We start from the raw sequence: 17,485 nt of genomic DNA, 5'->3' as shown, positions 1-17,485 counted from the left end.
ACCCCTAACGAAACAACATATGAGGGATCCATCGGACTTACCGAGGGAGTCTCCATTTGAGATAAGGTCGGTTGTTTATCCTTCCCTGTATCCAAGAATCTCATGAGACCCGTTGAAGGCATGTTGATCCCCTTGTTCTATCTCTCTAACTCAATGACCCTATGGATGACCTCACAAACTCTTTGTTGTTGATCCTCCACACTAGTAGCACCCATTGTGGATTGTAGGACATCTAACCAATCCACGTGATAGGTGTGACCTATGTATACGTCGGTTAGAGTTTTCGTTTGTAGTTTGTACTCCCAGTTCTCATTTAAGAACGCTCCATCTAAGATTGAGGTGCTAGGGGTGTCCTTTGAGCTAGATGCAATGTTGCTTTCTAGGGTTGGCCCTTAGCGGTTGCTAAGTCAGGAGCACTTGATTGCTCTCTTAGCAAGGATATTGACATAGGGGCTTTCTCTTTTAACTCTCTTCGTTGTTCCGCCTTGCATATGCTCTCGACTTCCTTTTCCCTAGCTGCAATGATATATCGCTCAACCTCTTGCATTTCGGCAAGGCTTCTACCATCGGGTAATATGACCTCAGAGGGAAATAACTCTGAAGAGCCAGGAGGTGTAGTGAATGAAGTATTCATGTGCACATTCTCTAAGGGTATAGGGTCTACGTTAGTCATGAATGGAGAATTGATTTCCCCACCCCCCTCATTTACATCATTGGCTCCATGTTCGGAGCGAGTGGCTCTGCTAAAGGTTTCCTTCAAGCGGCTAAGCACGCTCGGTCCGGACAGTGGGTCCATGGCATGCATGTCTTGGCTTGAGCTATCGGTATTAGGCATTGGGAAACCCTCCATGATGTCGTAGTCAGAGGAAGAGTCACTAGCCGCTATGTTCGGGTCTTGGTTTGTACTACCTTGGGTCCCCACCGAGGGCCCAAAACCTAAGTTAGGTGGATATTCAGAACTCACGTAAGTTGAAATTCTCTCTAGTTGCTCTATCTTTAGCACACGACCAGAGCGCAGATGCATGTTCCTTTGGCACCCTACAAGTGTCGGCGAATAACCTCGAAGGTTAACCACTTACGTTTTTAGGCATCCATTTTCACTCGTTTTTTTATGTTTTTTGAATGATCGGTTTTTTGATTAAAGTGTGTGATAGCTCAAAACAAGCGTATCACTCAGAGGGTTGCGGTGTGCTTTACAGCACAACGTTTGGTCACCTGAAGCTCCGTTGGTCTAAAATACATGATTTTAAAGGGGACTGAGGCTTGAGCCTGAGTGCGAGCTTGGGCTTGGGTCTGGGCTTGGATCTTGGAGATATTCCCGATACCGGTTCTACCTTTATTTTTTTTTTAATTTAATTTTTAAAGAAAAAATTTTATAATAAGGATAAGGTCACCGCAGCCTGTGCGAGAGCACACACACACTCTACCTACCCACTTACAACTAATACACCTATTGTTACACACTAACACACTCTATTAGCTCTCAGAGATCTACTTCCTACTTATTGTACTTTATATTACACAGAACTAACAACCTGAATACTAACACCTTACACAGAGAAAAAACACAGTACCTTTGAAAACTCCATTAACAAAAAAAAACACAGTAGCAACACAAAATCCTTCTTCTCAACACACACACCCTCCTCCCTTACCTTTCCTACAATTGAAATTGCACCACAAAAGAAGCATAGAGTGCCATTAAAGCTTAGTGTATGGAATTCCCCATCAACGGCGCCAAAAATGTGCGTGTATGTCGCACGTGTCAATGCAAGGAACTTGTCGATACATTGTGTGCGAGCCACAAATGGCTCCAAGCACACAACAAGCCTAAACTAGTAAGCTCAAAGATGGCGATGGTGTGTCACTCACTACTCTACGCTTGCTGTCGTGGAGGATTCCTAGCCACGAAGAAGAGGGAGACGCCACTACACTGCGCTCAACCACCTCGCTGCCGTCGTGCCGCCACAATGCTCGATCGCACATTCTCTCTCTCTCTCTCTCTCTCTCTCTCTCTCTCTCTCTCTCTCTCTCTCTCTCTCTCTCTCTCTCTCTCGCATACACACACACACATAAGGAGATGAATAAGAAGAAGATGGAGATGGAGCAAGAGCACTCTTCAATTGCACAAATGAGAGAATGAGTGAATTTTAGGTTCAATTGACTTTTATATGAGCTCGCCCCATTCACACTTGGGCGCCCATGCTTAGCCAACTAATCCCTTGAATGTTCCAGTTAGAGTGCGCCTCTCATCGGTGATCACTCTTACCCTTTTCCTATTGGACTGACAAGCCCGGTACCTGACTCTACCAAGTAAATAATACAACGTCTGTCGTAGGTGATAGGGTGTCCGTGAGCCGTGAGGGTTAACAGTGGACCATCCAAATTTTTGCTTGCCGACATGAGGATTAGATTTTTTTGTTGTGTGACATACAATTGAGTGTTGCATTGATTGGATAGGGATTGGATGTATTTTAATAGAGATTGACAACCTCTTGTATCCTCCATGTACTAGTCGTGTCAGCTATGTTCCATGGATTGACATTTATGTACGAGGTTCTTGCTATGTCTACAATAAGATAGAGTGAGACTTGACAGGCCCTGCTACATACATATATTGTGGGTTAAATGCTTCAAGATGCATTCTCCAAGAAAATATTCAATCTACACAAAAATTCTGCTACACATACTAATTTTGAGCTTACATACACCTGCACACTCTCCTATGTTTATCACACACAAGATCCATCATATGAATTTATTGATTCAACACCATAGCCAAGCATGCAATGCCACTCACACAAGTTCTTCTCTTACTCAAACTTGTGCAATAACCCATAGCTTTGGAGGGATCCTTGCCTCAAAGCTGCCATTTAACCTCAAAAAGTATGCAAGTTGGGGTAATAGACAAGTGGCAGGAGGACAACCACACACCCATACTAATAACTAAATCTATTCTTCCCTATCAATAATATAAGGAATTTATAGCTATTTCTCATGATTGGACTCCACCAAGAAAGCATGTCCCCTTTCTCATCTTCCTTGCTACACACAGTACATGCTCCCACAATGTGAACTCAATCGTACCATAGCGCTCAATTTGGCATAAAGAGCTCATTGTAGAGAGCTCTCACTTTGTGGTGTGCGAGCATTAGTGGATTGGCAAGTAGGCGGCCATTCTGGAGATCATTATTGAAGCTTTGTGCATATGAGATCACTCAAATTTAGAGTATATTTGAGTAAATAAGCATTAGGTGAGCTTCATTTTAGCTCATAGTGGGTACAAGAGCAGGTGTGAGCTTGCATTTGGCACATAGAAGCATTTGGGAGTCTGTGGGTAAGATTTCAGCTCATTTTTGTAAATATATTTTGTCCTTTATAAATAGTTCATTTTAGCTTGATTCCCAAGTCACTTGCTCAATTTTTCATGCTCTACAACTTTGTAATTTGGACTTTTTCTCAATTCTTCATAGATTTCCAGATAGAGCATTCAGACTACCTACATGTCAATAGTTAACAAGAGCAATTTTTGTAGCTTTGTTTTTATTTTCTTTAAATTTGATTTTGAAGATGACTTGGGAGATATGATGATGTGATTGCAAGTGTTTGAGTTTTGTTACATTTTCGATGACAATTGTTCTTCATTTTTTCGGGGGGTTCACTATAAGTAAAACTTGTATATCACGTGTGTTCAAGAACTATTTATAAAACCCCTTAGCTATGAATTTCTCACCAAGAAAAGGGACCCTTTTCCTATTAAATTTATAGGTTTATTTTCAAGAGTATATTTACAACACCCTTTTGTATATAAAAATGTGAAAAAGTATAGAATAAAATAATCCCCAATGTTGAGCCCACATGATAGGCATTTTGTAATTGTAGTGATCCCCCCGAGGATCACATAGAGATAGGATCAAGAGTTCATGATGGGGCTACACATCCAACCTCCACAGATAGGCACATACACACACATGCATATAGTCTTCCACTGTTGCAGGAGTGTGCCTTTTACATTCATATAGTTTTCCACTAATGCAGGAGCGTGCCTCTTCTCTGAGTGTCAGATACTTGTTTACAATCATATGCTTTTGGCTCATGTATGACATATGTGGATTGATAGATCGAGTCTCTAATTTGTTCTTGCATAGCTATAGCTTTCATTTGTAGACTGCTACAATAGGTTTTACAAGTATCAATGGATACATGTTTCATAGGCTTATAGTCTCATAACTACAAGGATGGGTTATAGGTTTCCTATGCTCAACAATTTTAAACAAAATTGTATCATGTTTTACCCACTATGGAATGCGCATGAGCATCAATTTCTCTATGGTTTATGCCTTTTTCTATGTGAGTAGTTTGGAGTACAATTGAGCTTCTTTGAGAGCAATTTGTCCCTGCAAGGATTGGTTTATGCTTGCATTACTATTTGATGATTGTTTACCTATAGATTCTCCTACATATAGAAGTGATTCTCCCATTCTATGTATGCTGAGTTGAGGATACTTCCTTGTATGTTGATTGTGGAGCCATATTAGCATTCATAGTAGTCCTAATCATATCTAAGACTTGATTAGTAGATGGTCATTGTTGACTATAGTTCTGATTCTTTGTTGAGCCTTTGGAGGGTTGTAGTGAGGTTTTATTGAGTTGGCTATTCTCAAATGTTGAGTTCCTTTTGATGATATAGGTTGTTCGAGTACCCCTTTTTTTGAGATTTCCCCATAGGATATGTATATGGAGGACTAAATGCTTTTGACTGTTGTGTTGGCAATCTTTTGGGTCTTTTGTGATTAGCCTTTGATGTGTTTATATTCCATTGACACTCTTTATGCATTTGCTTATGATTTTGATAACATCATCACTCATTTTAGTTTGAGATCCTTCTCATTTTACAAGGGACGTTGTCAAATTTTCCTAGGATTCTTCCATAAAATTGACACTTGGCAGCTATGGCTTCTAGTTTTGAGAAGGACATTCATAACATCCAAAAGTTCACCGGTACAAACTTCAGATATAGAAGGAGGTGATTTAGAATTTTTTAATTTAGAAAGATCAATTGGAGCCACTATTTGAATGCCAAGAGCGTGACGGTTACACACGTGCTCTATGGAAATCACTTGATACTAAAGCTAAAGCCACTATTTCATTACATCTTGTAGAGTCAGTGTATTTCATTGTTGTTGGTGAAGCTACTTCAAGAGCCTTATGGGATAAGTTGTGCAACACATATGAGACAAAGAGTGCAATTTCTAAATTTTAACTGATGAAGAAGTTGTTCCAGCATCGTAAAAAAGAAGGTAGCACCATTTGTGGACACTTGCATGAGTTCAATGTTACCATCATTAGTTGGCATCACAAGGACTCAATTTTGAAGAATATTTTTAGTCTATCTTCAAGATTATTATTATCTTCATATTCCTCATGGGATACTTTTTTTACAGCCATTAGTAACTCTACTTTTAAAGGCAAGATGGTTTATTTATGATATAGTTGGGAGTTTGCTCACCAAGGAGATTCATAGGATATCTCTTGAGATAACCAAGAGTAGTTTCAAAGCCTTAGGGTCATGTAAAGGAAATGGTAAGCCGGATGATAGGAGATCATCACATCACAAATCCTAAACAAGTGAAAATTTGTCTGTTGAAGGAAATTGAAATGGTCTCCTTAGTAAAAGAAGGGGTTGTAAGCATCTGGGAAAGAAGAACTTGCAAGCATTGCAGAAGACATGGGACCACTATTCAAAGATGGATGGTAAGTCTTTCTTAAATTCCTTTAGGATACCATTTCCATTAGTACGACCTCACCATTATTTTGGTAACATAGGTTTAAAAGGACAATGTTGTCCACTCACACTAAGATCTCCAAGGAAATCTATGGATTGGATGCATTGCTAAGGCTAATTTTTTATTTCTTATATGCTTTTATTCATGTGAGTGGTTTTCTACTATCAATTGCACAGAACTTGTTCAATACCGTGTGCGAGCCACAGGGGCTACAAGCACACAACCTATGCACATAGGCAAGCTCATCGACTATAAATGGGATGTCACTCACCCCCATTGTTTCCGCTAACGGGATCTTGCACGTGTCAAGAGGAAGAAGTCATCGCTGCTCCCTATCCTCCTCGCTGGCACGCTGCTGCCATATTCTCCACTACTCGATTGCCAACTCTCTCTCTCTCTCTCTCTCTCTCTCTCTCTCTCTCTCTCTCTCTCTCTCTCTCTCTCTCTCTCTCTCTCTCTCTCTCTCTCTCTCTCTCTCTCTCTCTCTCTCTCTCTCACGCTCACGCTCACAGAAAAACAACCCAAGAGGATAAGCCAAGAGCAATCTTAGTACCTTCAGAATGAGAAAATCCTAGGTTTACAGGGTGAAAGCATGTTAACCTGCCGCGCTTTTTGTGCTAGTTAGCAATTTCAAGTTAGCACATCTTCGAAAAGTTGGGCGTCCGGTAAAATTTTACAAATAGTATCAAAATTTGTCAGAGGTTGTACATTTGGATTCCTTGTTTCAAGTGCTTTCTATTGATATATCATATGTCATAGATCTTGGAGATGTAGCTCAAGTTATTGTACTAGTTAGCATATGTCAAAATTGTGCTAGTTAGCATTGTCCGGGACATGAAAAAGCATGACAGGTTAAAATGCTTTCACCCTACAATCCTTATCTTATGGGTCTGTCCCTTTCACATACGGGCAACCACATGTGGCCACTCATCACTAAATAAGTCTCGTGCGCCTATATATCATCGGTGATCACCAAACCTTGACCATAAACCTACGAAACGGCAAGCCAGTCTCATGACTAAAATTATGAAAAAGAATAATAAGGGCATGATGGGTTAACATGCCTCCCTCTCTAATATAGATTTTGTCCTCGAAAGCTATGAGCATGGCAATAAAAACAAGTACCAAGGATGGTCAGCAATAGTGAACATCTTGATGAGAGTAGTGGCCCATGGAAGTGCTCACAATCAAGATGTTTAGGTTGAAAGACATGACCATGTTCTTTGTAACATCGTGACTTCTTAGCTGCATTCAATCCCTGCAAAATCACCAAGAGAATAACACAATGATTGCATTTTTGTAGAATTTGATAAATTAGAAAGTATATGCAGTAAGTATAAAGAGTAATTGGTGACAAAATTTCAAACACATGTGTTTAAGCATTATACATTATAACAAAATATAATTAAACTCACTAGCACTTGTAGAGGTCAACGAATCAAGGACGCAGTAAAGGTCAATTGTTAATATCATAGTCAATTCTTCAAACTCTCCTTAGTCAATTAAGCTGTTTAATCGCAAGAGCATAGTGTTTCTTGTCCTAGGGTTGACTAGAGTCTATTGACTAGAGTCTATACCTAGAAGACCCTCAAGTTAAGTTATGATAAAGGAAATCACACATGAAATCATTGCTTGAATTGATTCCCATTGGTTGACCCCCCAAAGTGTTTGTGCTATAGACTTTGTTCCCACATAGAGCCTTAATTGACTTCTTGGGTTTTTATTTTTGTGAGTGGCTTTGCCTTTTGTTGATTTTCAATTTGTGTATATTTGGGGGTTCATTTTGACACTGTTACCCTAACCAAGCTCATCACAATAGTCAAAATTCCTTTATAATAGTTAAGCCAAAGATCAAGAGGGATTAAACCCACTAGAAAGCATTGACACACTACATGCAATGCTTCATAATATCTGATTAAGAGCCTAAAGTAACTAGTGAGAATTAGGAAGGCTCCTCTACGATATAACGAGAAGTTCTATAATACCCTACCTAAGTCAAACTAGCTCATCTGGAACTCCTGATTAGCAAACCTAGACAAGGAAAATGAGATAAAATCATATGGAATTTTAAGGTAGAATCATTAGGAAGAGAGTGGAGTCTAGGATGGCCTCTTTATTTGGCAATTTAAGGGAGTCAAATCTTTAGTATTAAGAAAGAAATCAAAGAAAAACTTTTGAATTCAAGCAAGTAAAACAACTAATTTATTTGAATTTAAATGTCCCCCGAAAATGAAATTTAAAATCTAGCGAACAAAAGTATATCATGTAACATATCTATAGAAGGAGCTCGACGTGTAGATTCTAGATTTATAATCTCTGTTCAAATAGGAGATCATATGTAGGAGTTATGGAAGATCAAAAATCATAAATTTGTCCTCCCCCTTTTTGGGGGGAAAAGTGCATCTTTTGACCACTCTTACACCTCTCTTACACACCCACCATTCTTGCACACATGGCATGTGTCTATTCCTCCAAATGTTAATCACCTCCATGTTGTTACAGATTACTCTTGAAACAAACAAGCATGAATGCTAGAAAAAACAAGAAAGTAACAATAATGGACATAAAACACCTATTTTTTGTTGGCCACAAATCTTTGATCGTTTAGATGTGGACATGCCAAGGAGTGGCTGATGCTAAAAAGTTGAGCTATTGTAACGTATTCTCGTACACACTAGCAAAAAATACCACATATCTCCAAGAGGCTCATCAATGGGAGAAGGCATTAACCACTTATTGAACAACAATAAAACAAAATATGGAATCCTAACCTATCAATCTCCTCCACACTACAAGATCAAGGAAAGAGGATATTGTATAGATTGGTTTGGCAGCCCTAAGGCTAAACCTCTATCCTCATCATCGTCAAGATAAATAAAGTCATCCTCAGTGAGACCATGGATCTCATTTGTGAAATCAAATAAATCTTCCTCATCATCCCATGCATATAGATTCACTAAGAATTTTACTAGCCGTGGATATTCATCCTGCTCAAAAGGATGAGCTTGTGCAATCAGGGAGACGTTCTCTACTAAGTAGGGATAACTCATGGTCAATAGACATATCATCCATTCTAATTCCTCAAAAATTTCCACACATGCTAGTTTATCTCCAAATCCGATTCAGAGGTAAGCACAAGGTAGACCATATGAAACACTGGAGAAAAGTAAAGAGGGTACTACTCAATAAGTGTAGAAGTGGATGATTGAACTATCCACATCTGTGAACACCTTTATTTCAAATGTTTTTAAAATCAAAATTCTTGATTTTGATAGTACATTAAAGAGAAAAATTTGTTAAATAAATTAGAAAATTAAATGATAAATACCAAAGCTAAAATATAGTATTAGGAAGCCATGAGAAACATATCATAGTAGGGTTTTCTATATATAGAACTATAATCGAATACAAGAATTAGATTCTTGAAAAATTAAGAAAATTAAAGGTTATGTTAATTTGAAAACCTAGTCTCTTGAATTCCAATGGTAGTTTTTATAAGTGTTCATACTTTAACTAGAGTGCTTTGTTAGCCGCACCGACATAATTTGAGGCTCATTTGGTTTAGGAACATAAAAAAAGAACATCGATTTCAAACAATTTTCATAAAAATGATAGATGCTTCTCCCAAGAGGAACAAACACAAAGGTTGTCTAGGAAAGCTTCACAAAATTCCTTAAGAGTGTATTAATTCTTTGACTCAATCTATTGTGTGCATCCATTGCCTACTACATTGAAACGTGCAAAATGACTTGGCATCACCCAATCTTTCTACATTAATAGTTTCATTATAAACATCAAACAATTTCATTAATATGTATAGTTCCAATTTTGTCTCTCTCTTTTCAACTTTCCGTTGCCGTATAAATTTGGACATCTTCAAAATTCTCTCTTGACTTGCTCCATTTTTTAGTTGTATTGCATCTCATTGAACCCTTTCAAATGCCAATTTTGGGTTAAGCATGGAGTCATTCTAGGGCATATAGTGTCCAAGAATGGGATTTCCACAAAAAAGAGCAAGACTCAAGCCATTGCCAATTTGCCACCACCTACAAACTATAAGGGAGTTCAAAGATTTATGGGCCATGATGATTATTATTGTTAGTTTATTTTAAACTTCATTGAGATAGCTTGTCGATCGTACAAGATTCTTATTGAGTTTCATTGGACCAAGAAGTGCAACCATGCTTATGAGTTATTAAAAAAGGCCCTTGCAAGTGTACCAATCGTACGAGTTCTTGATTGGAACGTAATTTTCTATGTGCATATTGATGCATCAAACTTTGCTATTGGGTGTGCTATAACTTAACTGAGAGAACATAAATTAGACTACCCTATTAGCAGGTCGCAAAATAAATGACGCAAAGATGAACTACACGTGTACACTACAGAGCAAGAAGGTTTAGCTATGATTTATGTTGTAAAGAAATTTTGATATTACCTTCTTGCTACCGAGTTTGTGTTTTACATTGATGATCAAGCATTGTTGTGTCTAGTGAACAATTCGTGTTCTACGGGAAGGATTATGCGATGGTTGTTAGTTTTGCTCGAGTTTGATTTCACTATTGGTGTAAGACCTTGAAAGAAACATGTTATGGAAGATCATTTGTCTCACAAATGGGCCATTACCTTGATTTTATAATTTCCTAGAATGTTATTTCAAGGTGTATAATGCATAGTCTTCCCTTTTGAACTCTTTATTAATCACATGTTCATCATGAAATTTTACGTGCACCTTTTCTGAGCATAAATTCCCACGATAACTCTTAAGCGTGTCTCATCTAGATTTTCAAGAATATCTAACCCTCTCAGATATTTCATGACCTATCCAATCTAAGTCTTTTTCTACTCTAAACATTGAAATCAAGAAATATATGGGCAGTATGGCATTAAGACCAAACACCATGTTTAAAGGCATTGTTTCAATTGATGTTTTGTAAGCTACTTTGTGTGCCCATAAAGCTAAATGTAGCTTTTGGTCCCAATCCGCTCTTGATTCACTTACTATCTTTGCGAGCACTGTGTATAAGATTTTTTTGTTCTCTTAGCCTTTTAGCTTGAGGGTGATAGGGTGCTAATTTGCAATGAACTAAGTGAAATTCATCTAGCAAAAATTATATCACTTCATTTATGAAATGATTTCTTCTATTGCTAACTATCTCAATTGGTAGCCCATATCTTGTAAAGACATTCTCATACAAGAATTGTGTTTTTTTCTTCACATTATTCTTTTGTGTTTCCTTTTCTTCTACCCATTTGGTCAAATAGTTTGTGGCCACTATGATGTTGTGAGCTTGTGTATGATATATTGGAGGTGCTATAGGTCCTACAAAATCTATGTCCCATTTGACAAATTCTCTTGCCCCTATCATCGGTTGTAGAGGCTTCTCATCTCATTGCATAGGTGCCTTTGTTTGTTGGTAGTCATCACATCTCCTCACGTAAGCTTCACAATCCATGAACAAGGTAGGCAACCAAATTTCCGCTATAAGAATTTCTTTTGAAATTTTGTCAACAAAAATATGTCCACCTGCTTGTCCATTGCTCTAGAATAGGAATGCATTTTCTCTCTATGGCACACATCAGTAGTTGATCGTCCTTTCCTCTCCTAAATAGGTGATCTTTAATCAATACGTAATTCTTTGATTTTGTTTGAATGGATTGAATCCTTTCTTACTCAACCCTTATGGAAGGGTTTGCATTGTTAGGTACTCCACAATGTATGAGCTCCATTTAGGTGCTACAGTGATTCTGAATGATATCACATGTTCTAGTGGTGCTTTGTTTGCACAAATATTACATAAACTAATGTAGTCATGATGAACACTTTTCTGCATTCTAAGCCAATAAACACCTAGTCTTCTCAATCTCTAATATGTATGTGTATTCTGAACAATATCACATGTTCTAGTGGTGCTTTCTTTGCAGAAATATTACATAAACTAATATAGTCATGATGAACACTTTTTTGCATTCTAAGCCAATATACACCTAGTCTTCTCAATCTCTAATATGTCTATGTATTCTAATTATAAATCCTCGCTTTTTGTATGAGTCTAGCTCAAAAAGACTTGTCTGTTGTTTGGCTCTATATATAGCCTTAACTATCATTTCCTTGCTTATATAGTCTTACAGTTAATAGCACAGTGTTTTGGTTTTCTCAATGATGAATGGTTGTATCTTAACTTGTAATTATCCAATGGTGAGTAAAGGTATAACATATTCACTCCACCTTGGTACCATTTCAATGTTAAAAAGATATGAAGTAGGTAAGTCATCCATCAACCCCAACTGGTGCTTCTCCATGAGTCAATCTTGACAAATGATCAACTCTCTGATGAGTTGTTCCTTCCTTCACTACAAGTGAGAAGGCAAGCTCGAGCAATATAATAATCCATCTAACAATGCACCTTGTATTACAAGGTTTGATCACCAAGTAGAATAGTGTCTAATGATCCACAAAGAATACAAATATGTCATGAGAAGGTAGTGTCTAAACTTCCTCATAGCATAAATCATCACTAATCCTTCTCTTTTTGTGTTCACATAATTCTTTTATGCACTATTCAATTATCTGCTAGAGTAACATATAGGAAAATCCATGTTGTTCTCTCTAGGTTATGCTAGAATGCATCCTATAGCGTAAGCTGATGCATCTTGTGGACATGGAAAATCTTCGTCCAATCAAGAGCTTCAAAATTGGAGCAGAAATCAATCTCTACTTCAATGTCTGGAATGCTTCCTCACATTCATCGATCCGCTCGAATTTTGTAATAAGGAAGTAGAAAGGTTTGGCAATAATTGCATACATGTAGATGAACCATCTATAGTATTCGCAATGGCCCATAAAGGCTTGTACCTCCGTAACTTTTGTAGGTCTTGGTGGAGCAATGATCACTTGAATCTTCTCAAGATCAATAGAAATGTCGTTCTTGGACACAATGTGTCCTAGAATATTTCGTTGTCTTACCATGAAGTCACATTTCTCTAGGTTTAAGAAAATGTGATATGTTCTACACTTTTTAATCTTTTCAAGATCACTAGAAATGTCGTTATTGGACACAATGTGTCCGGAATCTTTCCTTGTCTTACCATGAAGATACATTTCTCTAGATTTAAGCAAATGGGATATGTAATTTTCAAAGATCTTTTTCAAGTGTTCCATTTTTTCATTCCTCAATAGAGAATGCATGCATAAGTCATCCATGTAAATCTCTAAGAATATTCTTAGATATTCCTTAAAAGCATGGCTCGTTACTTTGGAATGTGACATATACATTTTTAAAGCCAAATGGCATCACTCTATAAGCTAATATACCCTATTTTGTAGCAAAAATTGTCTCATGTTGATCCTTTGGCTTTATGGAAAGTTGATTATAGGCTTGAAAGCCATCAAGAAATCTATATACTTCCTTTTTTGCAACTCATTTTATCACATGATTTGTAATAGGTAGAAGATGTTGTCTCTTATTGTAGTTGCAATTACCTGCTTGAGATTCACACATACTCGTAACTTCCCATACATTGCAGGATGGACTTTCTTGGAGATCCTAGTTGATGTTGTTTGTACCCTCAATAAAACCTTTCCATGGATGCTCCACTTTTTCAGTGTCATCAAAAGATTATGTGCATGTGATAACCATCTTAGCTATTTTGCATGTCATTTGGCATGCAAGATCTTGGACATCTCTCATTGCTATTGTTTCTTGAAGGGCACATGTGTAGCATGTTTGCTTCTGTGGGCTTGGTGTTCTGTTTAGGATTGGCAAAAGGACTAGATGATTCAACACCATCTTCCTTGTGATTCTCCACACTTCATAGCTACTCCAGGACTGCCTTCTTGAAATTGCGAAGTAGGTCGAGTCAATCCAAAGGTGTTGTGGTGCATTCCTATTGATGGTTTCATCTTGAGGTTGCTTCTCAGACCATCTCTTTCTCCACACGGGCTGGCTCTCAAGGATAAGTAGAACTTGTTCTTTTGTTACAGCCACTCCCTCATAATCTCCATGGACATTTGGCTCTAAGAAGGAAGCAGTTTCTTCTTCCACAAGATGGATTCATGCTTCATTAATGGCAATGCTAGCATGTCTTGGCCAAAATTCTTGATTTATTTATCTAGTTGAATCATTAGTAATTCCAGAGATTCTAAGACTTTGAGCTCATACTCCATATACTCATTGGCTATGCCATCTAGCATTTTTTCTATCCACCACTTTATCTCATCTCAAATATCTACTTCAGGTCTATTTCCTCTAAGTGTTGAATCCCCCCCACAATTAATGTATTGGGTAGGTCTATTAGTGGCATTTTATTGATGCTTTCAAACTCTATGTGTGTGGTTTGAACTATTGGCACATTTTCAGGTACTTGAGAGGTGCCACTCAAGTCTATAGCTTTTGCTTTCAACTCTTGAGCATGCACCTCTACTGATGATGCCAAATTGATTTTGCTTTTGCAAGCTTATTGTATCTCTTTAGCCTATTGCTCCTTTTGGGTATTGGTAGTAAGCATTCCAATCATTAATGGTTGCCATTGTAGCTTCTCTTGTTCTAGCTCTACTTTGAGTGCTTTGACTTCTTCTAAAGTTGCAATAGAAGGAAGAGAAGGCAATGTTCTTGCTGGTGCCACATCTTGTTGGCAAGGAGAGTGGAGAGATTATGCTTGATAGCATCATATGAATCAAATAGCTTTGAGTACTTATTTTGCTCTTTCTCCATATTCTCTTCTAGCCCATCACGCTGCACTTAAAAGTGGCTATTTGCATCAATCTCCTTTTCAATACTTCATAGATATCTTTAGTATCTACCTTAGCTTTCTCTAGATCTGTCTGTAACTTTTTGTTTTCCTTTTGCATCCCTTCCACTTGTTGCTTGAGATTTATCACCTCCTGATATAATTTAGTTGTGGCTTCCTTAGCCTCTTATTTTTCTTTATTCCGAGCCATGGTTACGATCTTAGGACAATTGAATTAAAGTTGAAGCATATCAAGGGTTTCAATTGGACATCAAATTTTTTGACTATTCTCATTGCCATCTATTCATCTATGGGCTACAATGGAGGGATGTCTCTTTTCAATATGTCTTTCTTTTCCTATGATGAATTAGCATGTTCTTCAGTCTATGGAGGTTGGGTTGTGGTATGTCAGTAGCTTCTTCTTGTGCCAAGTGTTGTTCTTCAGTATGTAGCAATTCCACATCTGCTTGATCATGCGCAACTACTTCATGCAACCTTTGGTTTGTAGTTCCAAATTCTGATGCTCTGGTATGATTTCCTGGGTAGCATAGATAGTAACTATAGTAGCTTGAGAAAGAGGCTGTGATGAAGCGTGTTCTACTTCATATATTGTTATAGATGGTGGTGGAGAAGGTGCTCTCCATAGGTTTCTCTAAAATATTTGCAATGGTAGTAGGTTTCATGAGGTGTAGCTAGACTGCGAGGAGAATCCAAGATGGAGTCAAGCTTTGTAGTCCTTTGTCTCTTGGATTCCATCTCTCTCTCTCATCACCTTTACACTTCAAATCCTTATGGATTCTTTGTCTTTGTGCATCAACAAACTTGAGGCTGTCTCTCCTAATTTGTCACCTTTCCTCCTTGAGCTTTTGCAATCTAGCTCCCACGCCAGAGTCATCCAAATCCAAGGAGGATGAAACTTGTTGGGTCTCCCTTGTTCTCGAGCCCTCTTTGCAAGCCTTTCAACTCGGAGCCTTTGTGCTTCTTCCATGGCCTTTGTACTTGTGTTCTTGGAATGTGTCCTCCCGATTGTGGTTTTTTCCCAATAAGAGGTATCTCAATCTCTTCTTCTTCCTCAATCATTTGATATTTTAAAGGATTGTCTTCTTTTTTTATTTCACGTTGGAGCTCTAGATCCGATTTTGTGGATTCACTGTCTATCTTGCTAGTGCTTTGGAGCTCAATCCATGCATCTTTCTTCTTGTGGGATTAGCAGAAGCACTTCTCACAGCTTGTACACTGTGTTTGGACTTGTGTAGTAATTCCAACTATGAATTTATCTCTAAGAGATGATCGATCATACCAAGAGCTTGGTATGCGATGCGAGAACAATGCAAGTCTACATTGTTCCCACATTCATGTAGCTTTTGTTCTTATCATTTCTCTTGAGGTTGGCTTCAACCAGGTTCTCTAGGATGTAGTTACCAATGTCGCACTTGATGACCAGCACTCTGATAATCCAATGGCTATAATTATTGCCAATGTAGGAGTAGCTATGTGTATCTTGGTGGATTTTGTACTTTGAGATGCTATGAAATTTGCCACCATGAAAGGTCCATATTTGCATAGATCAAATCTTTGTAAGTGAGCTTGTGGCCTTGCTGCTTGATGAACACTTTGTCATTGGTGATTGTACTTGTCTTTAGTAGAATAGATTGTGTGTGTCGGCAGGTAAGTAAAGTGCTTGGCAAATTATCTCACTCATAAATTTCACATGCATGGTAGCTCCATCCTTATCTGTAAGGGTTGCCTCACCATTGTATTGTATGATGGACATCAACTGATGTGCTCTTTGGAAATTTGTGCCCCATGGTGGAAAGAAAAATAAATTGTTCATATATAGGCATCTAGCACCATCAATTATTTCAGGCTTTAGGTGGAGCGTCCATAACTCTTCGGGGAATATGGTTGCCTTCACTTTTGTTTCATCAAATTCTTGGAATTTGCTGGTATTTTCTTTAGATCTTCATGCTTGCTGTGGGCCTTCTCAATTGATTGAATATCTACCACCTCATAAGGGGAAGCTCCCCACTCCTTTGGCACATATCTTTGAGGCATCTTGCTAACAAAATACATCACTTTAGTGCCAAAAAATTGGTCACAAACTTGTCGAAAAATCCACTTGAGTGTAAAACTGACCATAAAATAAAAATTGAACATAAATTAAGCAAATATGATCCAAATTTGACATACTTGGAGACTTTGAAGGTACAAATTCTTGAATTTTAGCCAAACTTGTAGATTTATGTGACACTCTCAATGCCCTTGGCCTATAGCTACGCTAAGCTATCTGTGGACCAAATTTGGGTTAAAATGGCATCTAGGAGCCTGGTCGGGGTCAAAATGACCATTTAATCATTGATCTATGGAAAATTTAAGGTTTCTATGCTAACTAATATCCAAATTCAACCAAAATTTAGGAGAAGTCTTCCCAAGGTATGTTCTAAGCTGTTTGCAAGATTTGACCAAATTCTGAGCAAGTGGGGACATCGATTGTGATCCATGTTGGGATACCTTTTTTGTTGTTTTTTCTCTAGAGTAGTTGTGGGGTCATGGGGAGTTTCCTACTGAAATTTTTTGAAGTTTGGGTGCCGGGGAACATGGATTATGATCCATTCTACCTCACCAATTACTTGGCCTTGAAGTACACATTTTGTTGACTATTCTCTAAATTCTTTTGGATCTTGGAATCACTTTTGATCCTCCTTCTAGCATTGAATATCTTGCAGAAGATCTAATTTGATTTTCATTAATGTGGTCATTTTGGTGTTTTTTTGTTGTGCAAACCATATAGAGATGCTGAGTAAGGTCTTATAAGAGGTAAAAAACCAAATAAAAACAAAAATTAAACAGAAACTAAGAAAAAACCACACTTTATCCACTATACACGTAAATTATCATCATCTTGCAGTAGCCATAGGCTACTACTCTGCCTTTATATTTTGAGTCGACCCAGACAAAAGGTTGTTCAC

Source organism: Adiantum capillus-veneris, chromosome 7, assembly GCF_014529385.1.
Source record: "Adiantum capillus-veneris isolate H3 chromosome 7, ASM1452938v2, whole genome shotgun sequence".
Taxonomy (NCBI): Eukaryota; Viridiplantae; Streptophyta; class Polypodiopsida; order Polypodiales; family Pteridaceae; genus Adiantum; species Adiantum capillus-veneris.
The sequence above is the reverse complement of the archived record's forward strand: the minus strand, read 5'-3'. Positions refer to the sequence as shown.